Source organism: Odontesthes bonariensis, chromosome 7 (assembly GCF_027942865.1).
Source record: "Odontesthes bonariensis isolate fOdoBon6 chromosome 7, fOdoBon6.hap1, whole genome shotgun sequence".
In the NCBI taxonomy this organism is placed as follows: domain Eukaryota; kingdom Metazoa; phylum Chordata; class Actinopteri; order Atheriniformes; family Atherinopsidae; genus Odontesthes; species Odontesthes bonariensis.
Window position 1 is genome coordinate 7,536,691 of NC_134512.1, and position 16,522 is coordinate 7,553,212.

Below are 16,522 nucleotides of genomic sequence, written 5' to 3' on the forward strand. Positions count from 1 at the left end.
ACATTCCAAACTCGCGTTTTAGGTTTCCAAACCAAAAGATTTATTTCTTCAAGAAGGCACAACAAAACAGAACAAAACGATCCAAATGCTTATAAACTGAAAACTATTTTCTTATCTTCATGTTGCTTATTCTTAAGTCCTAAAACTGCGGTCAGAAAAGGTGAGGCTCCATCACCGAAAACCGCATATCTTGTCTCCAGAACGTGCCTGTTATTAATGACTTTCAAACACACAGTAATTCACCAAATCTAAATGACTACTGCCACCTAGAGGCGCCTAGTGGAAACACACATTTCTGATACCATTAGTCTTATATTAATACTGGCACTTACAACGGGATTGGAAAAACAAACAGTTCAAGAAGCAAATCAAAAAGAAGCAAAAACTTGTGAAAGTGATTTGTTGGAGGAAATTATATCTCACATCCCAAACCAAGTGTGGTCTAAAAATTATGCCGATGTTAGTTTGGCGAAATCTGCTAATCCAGTGAAACTAGAGTTCAGACCTAATTGTCCTCAGTTTCCACTCAAACCAGAAGCAGAGGAGGGTGTGAGTGGGACAATACAAGGCTTTTTAGGAAAAGGAGTGCTGATTGAGACAGATGGCGTGTGTAATAGTCCAATAATTCCAGTATTGACTGGCCAGCAGAGGTGCCAAATCATTACACACTCCTCACCAATGTGCCTCCTAATCAGGAGTCGTGTTAACCGAATATTTTTCCATCATAGACCGTTTTTTTTAAAACAGTGACGGAAAAATCTGAGGGGCAACCATCATTTTGACAGAATGCAATTCACACCCCTGACCACTTGGTGGCCATTCAATTCAATTCAATTCAATTCATTTTTATTTACATAGCGCCAAATACAACAAATGTCATCTCAAAGCACTTCGATAGTAAGTCCAATTCAAGCCAATTGGAATTCAATTAATTAATAATAATCATAATTCATAAAATAATCCAATTCGTTCATATAGAGCCAATTCAAAAACAATTTCCTAGCTAAGAAAACCAACAGATTGCACTGAAAACTTTTTGTTTTTCGGTCCAATCTCCCGGCCTGAGCGTGCCTGAGGCGACTGTGGAGAGAAACGACTCCCTTTTAACAGGAAGAAACCTCTGGCAGAACCAGACTCAGGAAGGGTGGCCATCCGCCTCGACCAGCTGGGGTTTGAGAAGACAGAAAGGGGGGGAGGGGGGAGGGCCGCGGCGGCACTGTAACACCATTCAAAGGATATCTATTGGAACAGGGAAACACGAGTTAATGACCACAATGATATCATATATACATAAAGAGAGTAAAGTGAGGAAAGGTGTGACAGATGAGGCCCCCCAGCAGTCTAGGCCTATAGCAGCTTAACTATGGGATGTTTCAGGATTACCTGAGCCATCCCTATTCAAGGTAAACACAAGAAACTTGTGCTAACGAAAAAATAAATAATAAAATAAAGGACCAGACTCAGTGAGTAATTCCCTATACTCCCTTTATAGATCTGCTCCTCACACCGCAACAACCATCTTTTTACAGCCACAAGCTACCTCAGCCTCTCACCAACTGCACACCAGTCACAGCGGGGTGGGGATGCAAACCCTGGTTCGGGTAGGGGGAGAAATAAAAGAGGTAAGATAAGCGGGAATGGGATTCAAACCCTGGTTCGGGTAGGGGGTAATGAAAATATAGAGGGTGCCAGAGGTGGAGGCAGGACAAGACACACTAGCAGATTCAGCAGACAAACTCACCTAAACAGTCCTATAATCACTAAAAATACCAGCCACAACAAAGCCATACAACTCACTCTCACCAACTGCACACCAGTCACAGCGGGGTGGGGATAGAAACCCTGGTTCGGGTAGGGGGAGAAATAAAAGAGGTAAGATAAGCGGGAATGGGATTCAAACCCTGGTTCGGGTAGGGGGTAATGAAAGTATAGAGGGTGCCAGAGGTGGAGGCAGGACAAGACACACTAGCAGACACACTATCAGATTCAACAGACCTAACTATAAGCTTTATAAAAAAGGAAAGTTTTAAGCCTGGTCTTAAAAGTGGAAAGGGTGTCTGCTTCCCAGACATTTACTGGCAGCTTATTCCACAATAGAGGGGCCTGATAACTGAAGGCTCTGCCTCCCATTCTACTTTTAGAAACTCTGGGAACCTCAAGTAAACCTGCAGTTTGGGAACGAAGTGCTCTGTTAGGAAAATATCTTACAATGAGATCTTTAAGATATGATGGAGCTCGGTCATTAAGAGCTTTATATGTAAGGAGAAGAATCTTAAATTCTATTCTGAATTTAACAGGGAGCCAATGAAGAGAAGCTAAAACTGGAGAAATATGATCTCTCCTGTTAGTTCTCATCAAAACTCTGGCTGCAGCATTTTGGATCAACTGAAGGCTTTTCAGAGAATATGTGGGACAGCCCAATAATAAAGAATTACAGTAGTCCAATCTTGAAGTAACAAATGCATGAATTAGTTTTTCTGCATCACTCTGAGACAAGATGTTCCTGATTTTAACAATATTACGAAGGTGAAAGAAGGCAGTCCTAGAAACCTGTTTTATATGCGAGTCAAATAATAAGTTCTGTAAAGCACTGTAAAACTAGAAGCCAAGGAAATACCATCTAGAGTAGCTATATAGCTAGACAATTTCTCCCTGAAACGCTCAGGTCCAAAGATAACGACTTCAGTTTTGTCTGAATTTAGAAGCAGACAGTTCTGAGTCATCCAGGTCTTTATGTCTTTAAGACATGCTTGTAGTCTGACCAACCTATTGGGTTCATCTGGTTTTATAGATAAGTACAGCTGAGTATCATCAGCATAACAATGAAAATTTATGCCATGCTGTCTAATAATGTTACCTAATGGAAGCATGTATAAAGTGAAAAGAATCGGTCCAAGCACAGAACCCTGGGGAACTCCATGACTTACTCTGGTGTGTGAGGAAGATTCTTCATTTACAAGAACAAACTGAAATCTATCAGATAAATATGACTTAAACCAGCCTAATGCAGTTCCTTTAATCCCAATAACATGTTCAAGTCTCTGTAATAAGATACTGTGATCGACCGTATCAAATGCAGCACTGAGATCCAACAGGACAAGCACAGACACAAGTCCGCTATCAGAGGCTAAGAGGAGATCATTGGTAACTTTCAGCAGTGCAGTTTCTGTGCTATGATGCACTCTGAATCCTGACTGAAACTCTTCAAACAGATTATTTCTGTGTAAGTGATCACAAAGCTGAGCTGCAACTATTTTTTCAAGAACTTTAGACATAAAAGGGAGATTGGATATAGGTCTATAATGAGCCAACACTTCTGAATCAAGAGTAGGTTTTTTAAGTAAAGGTTTAATTACAGCAACCTTAAAAGTCTGAGGTACATATCCTGTCAACAAAAACAGATTGATCAAATCCAATATGGAAGTGTCAATTAATGGGAAAACCTCCTTGAACAGTCTGGTTCGGATTGGGTCTGAAACACAAGTTGATGGTTTAGAAGAGACTATTGCTGTTGTTAGCTCAGAGAGATCAACTGGGCAGAAGCTGTCTAAATACAAATCAGGTTCTAAAGATACTTCTAAAGCTGCTGTACTTGATGATACATCACTGATAATAGTGGGAAGGACTCCATCAATCTTTTCTCTAATAGAAACAATTTTATTAATAAAGAAGCTCATGAAATCATCACTGCTGAGAGTTAAAGGAATAACTGGCTCAGCAGAGCTCGGACTCTTAGTCAGACTGGCTACAGTGCTGAAAAAAAACCTGGGATTATTCTTATTCTCTTCTATCAATGATGAATAATAAGCAGTTCTAGCTTTACGAAGGGCTTTCTTATATATTGTTAAACTATCTTTCCAGACTAACTGAGACTCTTCTAAATTAGAGGAATGCCACTGTCTCTCCAGCTTTCTTGCAGTCTGCTTTAAAGCACGCAGCTGTGAATTATGCCAAGGAGCCAACCTCTTCTGACTGATTACCTTCCTTTTCAGAGGGGCAACATTGTCCAGTGCTGTACGCATTGAAACTATAGTGCTGTCAACAAGAGAGTCAAGTGTTGCTGGAGTAAAGTTTAGGTAGTCGTCCTCTGTCATATCTGCACATGGCAGTGACGAAAAGGATGATGGAATTAATTCTTTAAATCTGGTTACAGCATCCTCTGATAGACACCTTCTATACGTAAATTTCTTCTCAGAAACTGTATAGTCAAGTAATGTAAACTCAAAGGTTATCAGAAAATGGTCAGATAAGACAGGGTTATGAGGGAACACTGTTAACTGTTCACTCTCAATGCCATAAGTCAGCACAAGATCAAGGGTGTGATTAAGGCAGTGAGTCGGTCCGTGAACACTCTGAGAAAATCCAATAGAGTCCAATATAGAATTAAAGTTCATATTCAGGCTGTCATTTTCAACATTTACATGAATATTAAAGTCACCCACTACAATGACTTTATCTGTACTCAGCACTAACAGACAGAAACTCAGAATAAGGGCCAGGTGGACGAAACACAACAACAAACACAAGAGGTTTCTGGGATTTCCACTTTGCGTGGGAAAAACTGAGAATCAGAGATTCAAAAGAGCTCAAACTAATCTTGGGTCTGGGACTGATTAGTAACCCTGATCTGAAAATAGCTGCCACTCCTCCTCCTCTGCCTGTGGTTCGAGGAACGTGAACATTTAAACAGTCAGAAGGAGTTGCTTCATTAATGCTAACATGATCCTCCTGCTGCAGCCAGGTTTCCGTAAGACAAAATATATCAATATGATGATCACAAATCAACTCATTCACTAACAGAGACTTCGAAAGGAGAGATCTGATATTCAGCAAACCACATTTAATAGTTTGATGTTTTTGTTCAGTTAAAGTTTTTGTTTTAATAATTTCTTTTTGCACAAGAGGATTTGCTCCTTTTGTGTTAATCGATTGGGTGGGTAGCAGCAGGTGGGAAGCTGCAGAGAAGTGTGTAAGACTACAACTCTGCATCCTGGTCTGAACCCTGGGTTGTCATGTTTTAGGGTGGCAAATAAATTCTTTCATATTTCTAGAAATGAGAGCTGCTCCTTCCAAAGTGGGATGGATGCCGTCTCTCCTCATCAGACCAGGTTTTCTCCAGAAAGATTGCCAATTATCTTTGTAGCCCACGTTGTTTGCGGGACACCATCTAGACAACTAGCGATTGTAGGACGACATGCGGCTAAACATGTCATCACTGGTCAGATTTGGCAGGGGTCCAGAGAAAACTACGGAGTCCGACATTGTTTTGGCAAAATTACACACCGATGCAACATTAATTTTAGTGACCTCCGATTGGCGTAACCGGGTGTCATTAACGCCGACGTGAATAACTATTTTACCATATTTACGTTTATCCTTAGCCAGCAGTTATAAATAGGATTCTATGTCGCCCGCTCTGGCCCCTGGAATGCATTTGACTATGGCCGCTGGTGTCTCTAATGCCACGTTTCTGACTATAGAGCTGCCAATTACCAGGGTTTTTTCCTCAGCGGGTGTGTCGCTGAGTGGGGAAAATCTGTTTGAAGCGTGGACAGGTCGATGGTGAACAACGGGCTTGACTTTAGAGCTATGCCTCTTCCTGACAGTCACCCAGCCACCCTGTAATCCTGGCTGCTCAGGTTCTGCTAGGGGGAGGCTAATTGAGCTAGCTACGCTAGGTGGCTCCACACTGGCAAAAGGGACCTGGCTCGCTATCGGTTGATTTTCAACAGTGCAGAGCCGAGCTTCCAATTCAGATAACCTCGCCTCCAAAACTACAAAAAGACTACATTTGTTACATGTACCATTATCGCTAAAGGAGGCAGAGGAGTAACTAAACATCTGACACACGGAGCAGGTGAAAGCAGGAGAAGGAGGAAGAGAACCGGTAGCCATGCTACGCTAGAGAACCAGACACACCGTTAAAAAGTGAGAATAAAGATCTGTAGGAGTGTGTTAGACAGAACGGTAAGCTATAGAGTTTAACTATGCAAAATTGTGTAAGTTATAGATCGAAATAAAGTGATTAACAGTACTCCAAGCGGAGCAAGAAATTCCACAGTGCACAAGCAAGGTAACAGGAAGTGATGCAACGCGTCTTACCGCAAAGCGTCACAGCGTCCGCCAAGTAAAGTGACTGACTGACTGCAGTGGTTTGTAATTAATAATTCACTCAGGTGACAATGTATCATGGATAGCTTGAAAACATTTGCATTCAAGCAAATACCATCATGAGCATATTAATTGGCTATTGTGGAAGAAGAATAGTAGAAAAATGTCACGGCAGTTGAGTGTCAGCAGTTTCTTTAAAAAGCCCAATAACGATGTTGATAAAGAGGTGAAAAAATAGGTGTAAAAAGAGGGACAGATGAAGTTGAAGATGAAGGACAAACTCAGCCTTTGGCCTCGGCGGAGCGAGTAAGCGGCCGCAAGGAAGTTAGGTGGGAGTACAGAGTTCAGTAGGAGTTCTCCTGGCTGAGGAGGGAGGATTGAAAAATGTTCTGCGACATTCATGCGAAATCAGCATTAACTGACCACAAAAGTAGCAACAGCCACCTTGAGGTTTTGAGGGTGCTCAACCAGACTGTGTGGCTATGATTAAGCATGTGGAGAAATCACAGGTTGCCTGCAACGAGGCATTAAAAACACAACTTAAAGTTGTGCTACATATGGCTAAAACAAACACCCTGTGCCACCTGTATCCTGACCTGATAAATCTCTTACAGTGTGCCGGTCGTCCAAATGTTAACAGCCACGGCTGTGCGTCAAGTCAGGGCATATGTCACCACTCTTAATAACATATACACATACTCCAAGAATTCCCCCATACGAACATACAGATTAAATGAACTTCAAAAAGAAATGGGGGAACACGACCTGCTGAGCCTAAAACAACCATCAGCTACACACTTGACTGTTGCTGGAGAGGGCAGTTAAGGGCATACATGCCAACTGGGCTGCTGTGGTGTCCGAGTTGAGGGAGGAGGAAGATGTGAAAAACTGCCCGGTAGCAAAGAGCATCAGAAAGCGGCTTCAAAAATACACATTCACTGCTTTGACTCACTTGCTTACTGACGTTTTGGCCGTGGTGAACTGCATGAACCTCATATTCCAAAAAGAAGACGTCAATATCTTGTCTATGTCACCTCACCTGTCGTGAGCATGACTCTGGTCAGTCTGGAAGACCTGATGAATAGGCCAGGTGAGGCGGTGAAAAAAATTCAACTAGGCCTCACAAGACGGCAGGTTCTGTGGTGTCACACTGACACATGTAGACGCGCAGACATTTTCATCTTTACGCACAGAGTACGTTGCGGAGGTGACCAAATCAATCAAAAAAACATTCCCATCGGAGCATCTGAGCACCATCTCTGACCTGGACACTGTCCTCAATGCATCTCGGGTGGTGCTGACAGCGTGTTAAAGAGCTATGGACAAGACGCTTTGGAGCGCGTCTTACGGGTCACAGACCGGTGCAGCTGATCCACTGGTGCAGAAGGAGCGCATGCTGCGGGATTTCCTACCACTGAAGCGGGTGCTTGCAGGATCAGGAAACCCCTCGTTCAGAGAGTTCTGCCGACTTCTGATCACTTCACTTGCAGAGTCTCCAGAACAACATCAAAACAACCATGAGAAGTCGTCTGTCCGAGGAAAAAGTCCAAAACCTCATGACAATAGCCTCTGCAGCAGTCCCACTTGAGACAGTTGATTACACGCAAGCAGGTACGAGATTCGAGTCCATGCGGACCAGGAGGAGGGTGTGAGACTGTGCGTTTAGGCCACAGGTGAACAGTTCATATTTTATTATTGATTGTTCATATGTAGCTACTGGGGCCACATGGTCAGTTGTTTTTGTTAAGTTATCACATCTCATTTCTTCCCTCTTATAAATAAAATAACACAAGTTAAAAAGAGGCTAGAGGGAGAATGCAGAAGTATGCATAGTGTATAGTTGGAGGTGAGGAGAACCAGAGTGGGATCTGATTTTCCTAATGGAGGTAGGGCAGAGAAGCTGTATGCATTTTTTACATTAGCATAAAATAAATCCAACTTTTTATTTTTCTTTGATTGAGCCGTTCACAAATTGTTGAAAGGCAGGAATTGACTAGCTGACAGGGACACTTGGTTGAAATCTCCAGAAAAAATAGCCATGAATGTATCGGGATGTAGTGGTTATAGCCTGGCATGTACTGAGCTCAAGACGTCTCAGACTGTGTCAGTACCAATGACAAGCAATATATACACTGCTACTAGAATAACATAGGTAAACTCTCTTAGTAGATAATATATATAAACTCACAGCTAGCTATTCAATGTCCTAGACACAGATCTTCTCCTTAACAGTGACATGTCCAGGATTACACCATCTGCTGTTCACAAGAACTATGATACCTCCACCTTTGCTTTTGCCATTGTTCCTAATGTCTCTGTCAGCTCATATCGTCTTAAAGCCAAGGAGAGAGACATTGAAGTCCAGTATATGCTCCTGTAGCTATGAAACATAAAGTACTACATTCTCAATATTCTTTCTGTCCCTCTGAGCACTCCAAGCTCATCCATTTTGTTTCAAGACTTTATTTGCCATTTCCTAAAGTACAGATGTACAAGAACATTGGAATACTTGTGCAGCCCTCTCAGTCATTAAAAAAAGAACAAACTACAGTATTTAAACAATAAAGAAATGTGCTGGGCAATTTCTGCACATGAAGATTTCCCAAAAGATGGGACAAAAATAGAGGTGTGTGCGTGTGTATGTTCGTGTTTGTCCATGCGTGCATGGTTTCCGTCTGTCAGAGTCTGAGGTGAGACATATTTCAAACCAATTTAAATGCCCTTTGCCAGCAGTCTGATTGCTGCCAGGTAGAATCTGTTCTGAAAGCATTTCCTCTTGGCTTTTATGCTCTCTCGTCTCTGGTGTCTCAGCTTATGACCAAAGCTTCTCCACCTAAACATAGAGTGGCTGGGGTGATGTGGATCTTGGAGGATAGATCTAAGTTTATTTCTGCAGAAGTCTGTGTACAAGGTGTCTATGGGGTGGAGCTGATTGCCAGTGAGACTCTATCTTTATGTTCTTCTAGAGGGCTGTCCTCTCCTTAACTGTGATGCCACACCACAGAGAAATGCTGTTACGACAGCTTTGTCTTGTCAAATCAATGCAAATTGCAATGCGCAGGTGCGGAGCTCTGATTGGGTAAAACTCCAAGAGCTCTCAGAGGATTGGCTACCGGGGAAAAGATCTCATATAAAGACATATAAAGGATGATGACAGTGACTAACTCGTTTCCCTCTCCTCCCAACCAGTCACACTGTTTGCCACAAGTCATTTATAACTTGGAGTTTGTCGGGGTGGGCTGCCATATTATTTTCATTCGTTTTCTCCTGTTTTGTTAGACGAGGGAGATAAGCGACTGTTTTTTCTTTTGATATGCGTTTTTTTTAAGGTAATCTTCCTTTTCTGTCGTAGATAGCTTTGTTTTGTTTGGCCCATCCTGTCGCTTCTCTTTTAATCCTAAATAGACTTTGTATTTCTCATAAAACTTCATGCTGGTACATGTGCTGGTACATGTACTATGTCTCCATGGCTGCTTGAGACCTGAGGAAGATAGGTCATTTTCATGTTGTGTCTTGTTGGTGTCAGTGTTGGTCAAGTTACTTGGAAATAGTAATTCAATCCTGATTACTGCTCCAAGAAATTAATCCAGTTACTTTACTGATTACTCATTTTCAAAAGTAATTAGTTACTTTAATAATTACTTTACTTAGTTACTTTTCAAAAGCATGATGCACAACCTGAGTATGCTATAAAGCAATAGACCCTTCAGCCTAATTCTATTCTTTCTGCATATTCCATCATATAGAATTGAATCATATGAAACTGTCTCTTTTTCAAAACACCTGTCGCTCTTATGTCTATTTTCACCTGTTTAGCAGGAGAGGGTCTGTCAGAGGTTTGCCCAGTGGAATTGGATGTGGTAGCCGCAGAGGTCATGTCAGTGTGGGGGGGGGGGGGGGGGGGGGTCCTGGGGTTTCTCAATGAGTTTCACATTCCTGTGCCGGCTTGCTAGGTGCTTGCTCAGATTTGAGGTGGAATTTTTCGCTGTATATAAAAATTTTCTTCCCACGCAGACTGCACAGCAGATAATAATGTCTTTGTCACTTTTTACCGATTCAAACTCAAAGTAATGTCGGTACTTAAAAGCAGGTCTGTTTCTAGATTTGCGGGGGCCTTAAGCAAGATGCTGTTTGGGGCGCCCTAGTTTGTCAAACTACAATGAAGAAATTCTTAACCCTTTAGATGGTACACTAAGAAATATTACACTTTATGAGCAAAACAGGCTACAGTTAAAATTAAACATCTTAAGTTGAACCACTCAGGCAAGTTAAACTGATTAAAAAAAAAAAGATTTTGAGTGTTTTTAAAAAAGAATAAACATTGTAATGTACAGCGTCCATTTAAAGCTTGTAACCAATTACAAAGTTGTCACTTTTAAGAAGTTTCTGCATTAATTCACACATTGTACTAGTTAAAGTAATACAACTAAAATGATCAACAAAAATGATCCACTGCCACAATATTCTAAAATAATCAACATGATGCCTACAATTTATATATCACTTAAAAACAAACCTTTAAAATATTTTCTTTAATTATAAATAGTAGCACACTTCTAATTAGAGGACTATAAATAACACACCAAACTTAGTAAATTAATCCTAAATAATGCTAAAATAATGTTAAGTGTCAAATATCTGAGACAACTTCCACTGAACAATGACAGAGCAGGACAACATGCCCTCCCTCCCTGCTAGAATCTGAATAAACGGGTCTGGAGTCAGTCAGTCATTACTATGGCAGGACAGACTGTTCATTCACATGTGACATATTCATTTTATATCAGCAAACTTTCATAAAGCAAACACTAAAGCCGAGTTTATAACGAACAAATCCTAGCCAGCAGCATAACATTTATCTGAGGCTAGCTTGCAGGAAATATAAACACACAAAACGTTACACCTCCAGCCCACATGCCTTACCTTTATCCTTAGACCGTTTTTCTTCCTCCCTTTTTCCACGTCACGAATATAACTTGTTTTTTTGGGGGGGGGGCTTTTTCGAACCGGGGCCAATGTAAACTGTGCAGACCGAAGAGCAGACCGAGCACTCCCCTGCTTCCGAGCAGCAAACACCGTAACAGGTGCAACTATCGCTAGGTGGCTTGACGCATTGATATCAAGGGAGGCAAAAATAGCGCCAAGCGATGTGAGGTCTGACTTTTTCATGCACAACGATTTTGTGATGCAAATGTATTACTCTTTTGAACGCATATTGTTTTGAGAAGCAAGACGCTTTATTTTTCTAGCCCCAGCCAACTAGCCGGACTACCTTCGTGGTCGCCAAAATGAGGCTGGAACTCGGCTAACAGGACGCAGCGGGGGGTAAGTCAATGTTCATAAATGATATTGCTAATATGGGATGTCATACAGCTTCATGTCAAAAGAGGCGAACTATCCCTTTAATGTATCTGTAAAGCACTTTGAATCACCTTGTTGTTGAATTGTGCTATACAAATAAACTTGCCTTGCCCAATGTTCTTGTTATTCTCTTTTTTTTTTCATTGTTATCTTACTTTCTTTCTTCTTCAATTGTTTATTATTTTTATTTTTTTAATTATATATAATAAATATAATTTATTTTTAGTTTTATTATCTTTTATTCAACATACAGTATTACCCCTAAAACTCATTCATTTTACTCAAGCAACAGTATTCTTTATCATACATTCAGAGCGCTTGTGACTGACACCTCCTATTCTTATCTCATTTGTGTTTTATTACTTGTTCTGTTTACCCTTTTTTTACTTTTACTATTTCCATTGCTTTTTGTTGTTTTTGTCTCTGTTGTTTTTTTAAAATTTCTTGTTATTTCTTGTTTGTTTTGTTCCTATTGCACTTCACGTCTTGTTAAATGTTTGCAAATAAAAATAAATTTGGTACAGTTTATTCTAAAAACGATGCCTGTGGATATGCACTCAGTTTCACTACGAAACACTGCATTCAATTCAATATTTTGAGCTCTAATAACATATTACTGGACCATAACAATAAACACTTGACATACTCTTTTCCAAAGGTCTATAAGTCACAGTCATAAATATTCAACAAAAGTTGCCATTTCAGATGGCTGTATATTTTCTGAAGTAACCCGTTCCCCTGTGAAAACTACAAACAAATTAATCATTAAGCGTTAGCAGGAGAGGGGCCATCGGAAGTTTGCCCAGTGGAATTGGATGTGGTAGCCGCAGCGGTCATGTCAGTGGGCATTCATTAGTAAGTTCATTGGTTCCATATCACAAACATTGCCGCAGTGTGATGCAATGATGAACTGTCATTATACTTGGACCGCTAAAAGCCCTTTAGAGAAATCAAATGCGAGGCTTTTATCTATTTAATAAAATTCATCCAGGTGGGGATTTTTTTTTAGCTAGGCATTGTTCAATATAATACCTATTGACTGCAACTGTTTGTTGATTCATTCTGATAGATTGTACTTCTTTATCAGTTACCAGTTTTTGTTTACATTGGTTGCACTCAGCCATTGAGAAATTTGGATCACAGAATTCTACAGGAATATGCACCGGATAGTTATGCACTGACGAGGACATTCTGACAAGCACTACAATGTGAAAGCTTCAATTAAGGCTACATTTACAGTCAGTTAAATGTTACCCAATTCCGATTTTTTTGCTCTCATGTGACACAGATCGGATATGTTTTTTGACCATGTAAATAGGACAAGGACGCATGCATTCGGATATTTTGAGATCGGATACAGGCCTCCTTCATATATGGAAATTTATCAGATACGAATCGGTTATGTGACAATGCGACCGCCGTGTAAACAGGCAGATCGGATATTCAGTGGAATCGCCCGACAAAATGTGGTGTCTTGGTAGGAGAAGAATGGGGACAAACTCTCACACAGCATATCAAAAGTTTGTCGGCTCATTCTAAAATTGCTGACCCACTGCTCTTCATCAAAGCCCGCCACAACATTCTCCCACCAGTCCTGGGATCGGTCTCGCACCCAGACACTCCTCTGAACAGCCGAGGAGGCAATAATTGCAGCGTGTGCACAGGATGCAATAATGGCCCTTTTCCTCCTTCTCTGCCTTAAAATCCTGCCAATGTTGGGCGAACTTCTCATGTACCGCAACACTAGCATCACACCTATGTCAACGTCGTCCATTTGCCTCAGCAGTAGAGTTTGGTAAACACTTAAAGCGATACAATGTAACTTCTCAAAAAGCCCACTCTGGAGCTCCCCCTACAGGCTTGGAGGTAATGTACGGTTACACTGTCGTAAATACAACACCCTTTCACTTTCACTTTTCACGTTTGTTGACGAACCGGCGAGGAGTCAGAAGGTGCAAGCTATGTCGACCAAGAAGGTAAGAGTAATCAAATGTACCTGGGAGCGTGAGAGGGGTCTATTTGTTTTTGCGGTAGGTGTGCCAGAAAGCAAGTCAAAGTACTTCCGCTCAGCTCCCGGGCCGCCACCGGGCCGCTCCAGCAAAGTTACATAGCGCAGTTTTTCCAACTCAGACACCCGAAGGGCATAGGAGACAGGTCAATCGTAATATTAAAACTCATTCTAGCCACACAAATTTTTTCAAGCTGTTATTTTAAGGTAGAAATGTTACATAGTATTGCTTTAAGTAGGCATGCGCGATATTTCAGGTGATAGGCAAGTGTAATCGCGTGAATCAGATATGAGTCACATTATTAAAGTACGTGTAACCACACGTTAAAAAAAAAATAAATCGGATTTAGGCAAAAAATCAGATCTGGGCATCAAGACTTGCAGTGTAAATGTAGCCTAAGAGCCTCTGCCAAGGGCGGAAAACTGATCCAGACACGAAGAGAGAGGGGAAAAAAAGCCACTGAAAGTACCCAGTTGTCAACTAAAACTAACGTATTAAAACCTCTATGTGTCAAGCCAAACAACAATTGTGGATGTGTGGGATTAGTCCTGCATTAAAAAGGCCAAGAAATGTAGTTTCCATAACTGTAATTCAGTCATTTGTCCTTTTAGAGTGATTTTTGATAATTGCAGGGAGTTAATCTTTGCAGGCAGAAAACAAATTAAGTCTCCATGTACTGCCTGCTTTCCTCTGTCATTTCATTCACTGTATTGGTTTACATGCTACTGATTACCAGTGTACTAAAAAAAGGCGAGAACAAAGAATTTGGGGAAATAACAAGAAATGTATGTAGACTATGACTGCAATAATTATAACACATAAAACATTATTATTAGATGACAATGTTCTATTACACTAGCAGAAGCTATAAATATTTTCAAGGACATAACATATTTGAACGCAAATTCAAAACAACACTTTCAGATTTTTAAAAAATCTTGATTACATTGCTGATAAATTAATGAAAAAATGTAACAGTAGGTGCATCCACCACCAGGGGCGCCGATTTATGTTTCTGCTGGTGGTTGCTCACCGTGCTTGCATGACTCGTTGCTATTTTGACACTTATGCGCGCCCCCGCACACGCTCTCTTTCACAAACACACAATCTACACACTGGTGATGCATACGAGAAGTTAATGTCAATGTAACCTAACGCAAACCTAACCTAATGTGGGTGCCCCGCCTTTGTCCACCACCATAGGCCAGGTTCCACCATACCTTCCATGTATACTTTCCGCAAACAAACAACAACAAAACAGAAACCAGTGAAAAGTTTTTTTAGTTAATAACAGTCTGACTTCCAGTACAACTCTGGGCTCTGCCACATGCAGAAATACTCAGATGACACTGCGATAGTTGGCTGTATCAAGGATGGACGGGAGGGGGAGTACAGGAGCCTGGTGGAGGACTTTGTGGGGTGGTGCAAGTCCAACCGCCTACAGCTGAACACCTCCAAGACTAAGGAGATGGTGGTGGACTTCAGAAGGAAGAAACCAAAGCTCCAACCTGTGTCCATCGAGGGGGTCGATGTGGAGGTGGTCAGGACATATAAATATCTGGGGCTGCAGCTGGATGACAGGTTGGACTGGACAGCAAACATAGACTCTGTACATAGGAAAGGACAGAGCCGTCTGTACTTCCTGAGAAGGCTGGGGTCCTTCAACATCTGCAAAAAGCTGCTGCAGCTGTTCTACCAGTCTGTGGTGGCCAGCGTCCTCTTCAACGCTGTGGTTTGCTGGGGAGGTAGCAGCAAGAAGAGGGACTCTGCCCGACTGGACAGACTGGTGAGGAGAGCTGGCTCAGTGGTGGGCACAGAGTTGGACTCTCTGGTGACAGTGGCAGAGAGGACCCTGGACAAACTGCTGTCCATACTGGACAACGCCCACCACCCTCTGCACAACACCTTCATCAGGCAGAGGAGTTTGTTCAGTGGTAGGCTGCTGTCTCAATCCTGCTCCATCAAACAGACTCAAAAACTCTTTTGTTCCTCTGGCCATCAGGCTGTACAACAGCTCTCAGTGATGGCACTTCTGTATTTCACTGGTCACTTTATATTTCACTTTCGTCTTACTTCACTGGTCACTTTATATTTTTAAACAGTTTTTTTTTTTTTAATTGTTTTTTAAATTCTTAGATTGTTTTTAAAGTGATTATAATTGTATAAACATTTGTATTGCTTTATTATGTCTGCTACTGGATGCTTGAATTTCCTTCGGGATCAATAAAGTATCTATCTATCCATCTATCTATCTAACAGCCCATGTCTATGGTTTGTGCTTCATTTATCACATGATAAAACAATTACAAGTCTGATCTTATGTTGTAGTTTGGTACATAATTTAAGTCACTAATCATGATGTGGAAGTCACCAAGTTAATATCATATATCCACTCTCTGGTGTGGATTTACGTGTTATCAAAAAAAAAAAAAAAAGAAAGTCTAAATCTTCAACAATCATGAGCAATCTGATTATGGTACAGTGTAAGTGACAAAGTTAAAGGGGAACTCCGGGGCATTTGAAGCGTGTTTCCATTGCTAGAGGTTGTCAAATAATGATAGTATGACACAGAGAGGTGCGTATCTGCGCTCCCTGTGTGAAGATCGCTCTGTCCGCACAGCATGTCATGCGAGGCTAATACGTGGTGGCTAAGGGGCAAGCGCTAACCCTTCCACGTAAAACAACAACTTGCACACTGCAGAAACGTCACACCACTTTATAACCCATCCGACAATAAAGTCACAAGCCTTACCATCAAAACCATATGCATGGTTCTCACATTACTGGCATGGGGACGTTACAAAACAACTTTATAAACAGCATGTCACTCACCGGCTGGTTGTAGGCTCGCGCATGTGAAAGCCCAGAAGAGTCGATGGAGAATAATCCCATATACAAAACAATTATCTTCTCTAGAAAAACTGCGTTCAAGTATTTAAAACATTACAAGAATATTACTGGGCAAGTATTGTTGTAATGTTTTAAATACTTGAACGCAGTTTTTCTAGAGAAGATAATTGTTTTGTATATGGGATTATTCT

At 41.2% G+C, this 16,522-nt stretch overlaps 1 protein-coding gene across 2 annotated transcripts in view; it reads right to left on the bottom strand.

The window, feature by feature from the left end:
- pot1 (protection of telomeres 1 homolog) overlaps window positions 1-16,522 on the bottom strand; it is a 106,518-nt gene that overhangs the window by 51,484 nt on the left and 38,512 nt on the right. The gene's annotated exons all lie outside the window — the stretch shown is intronic.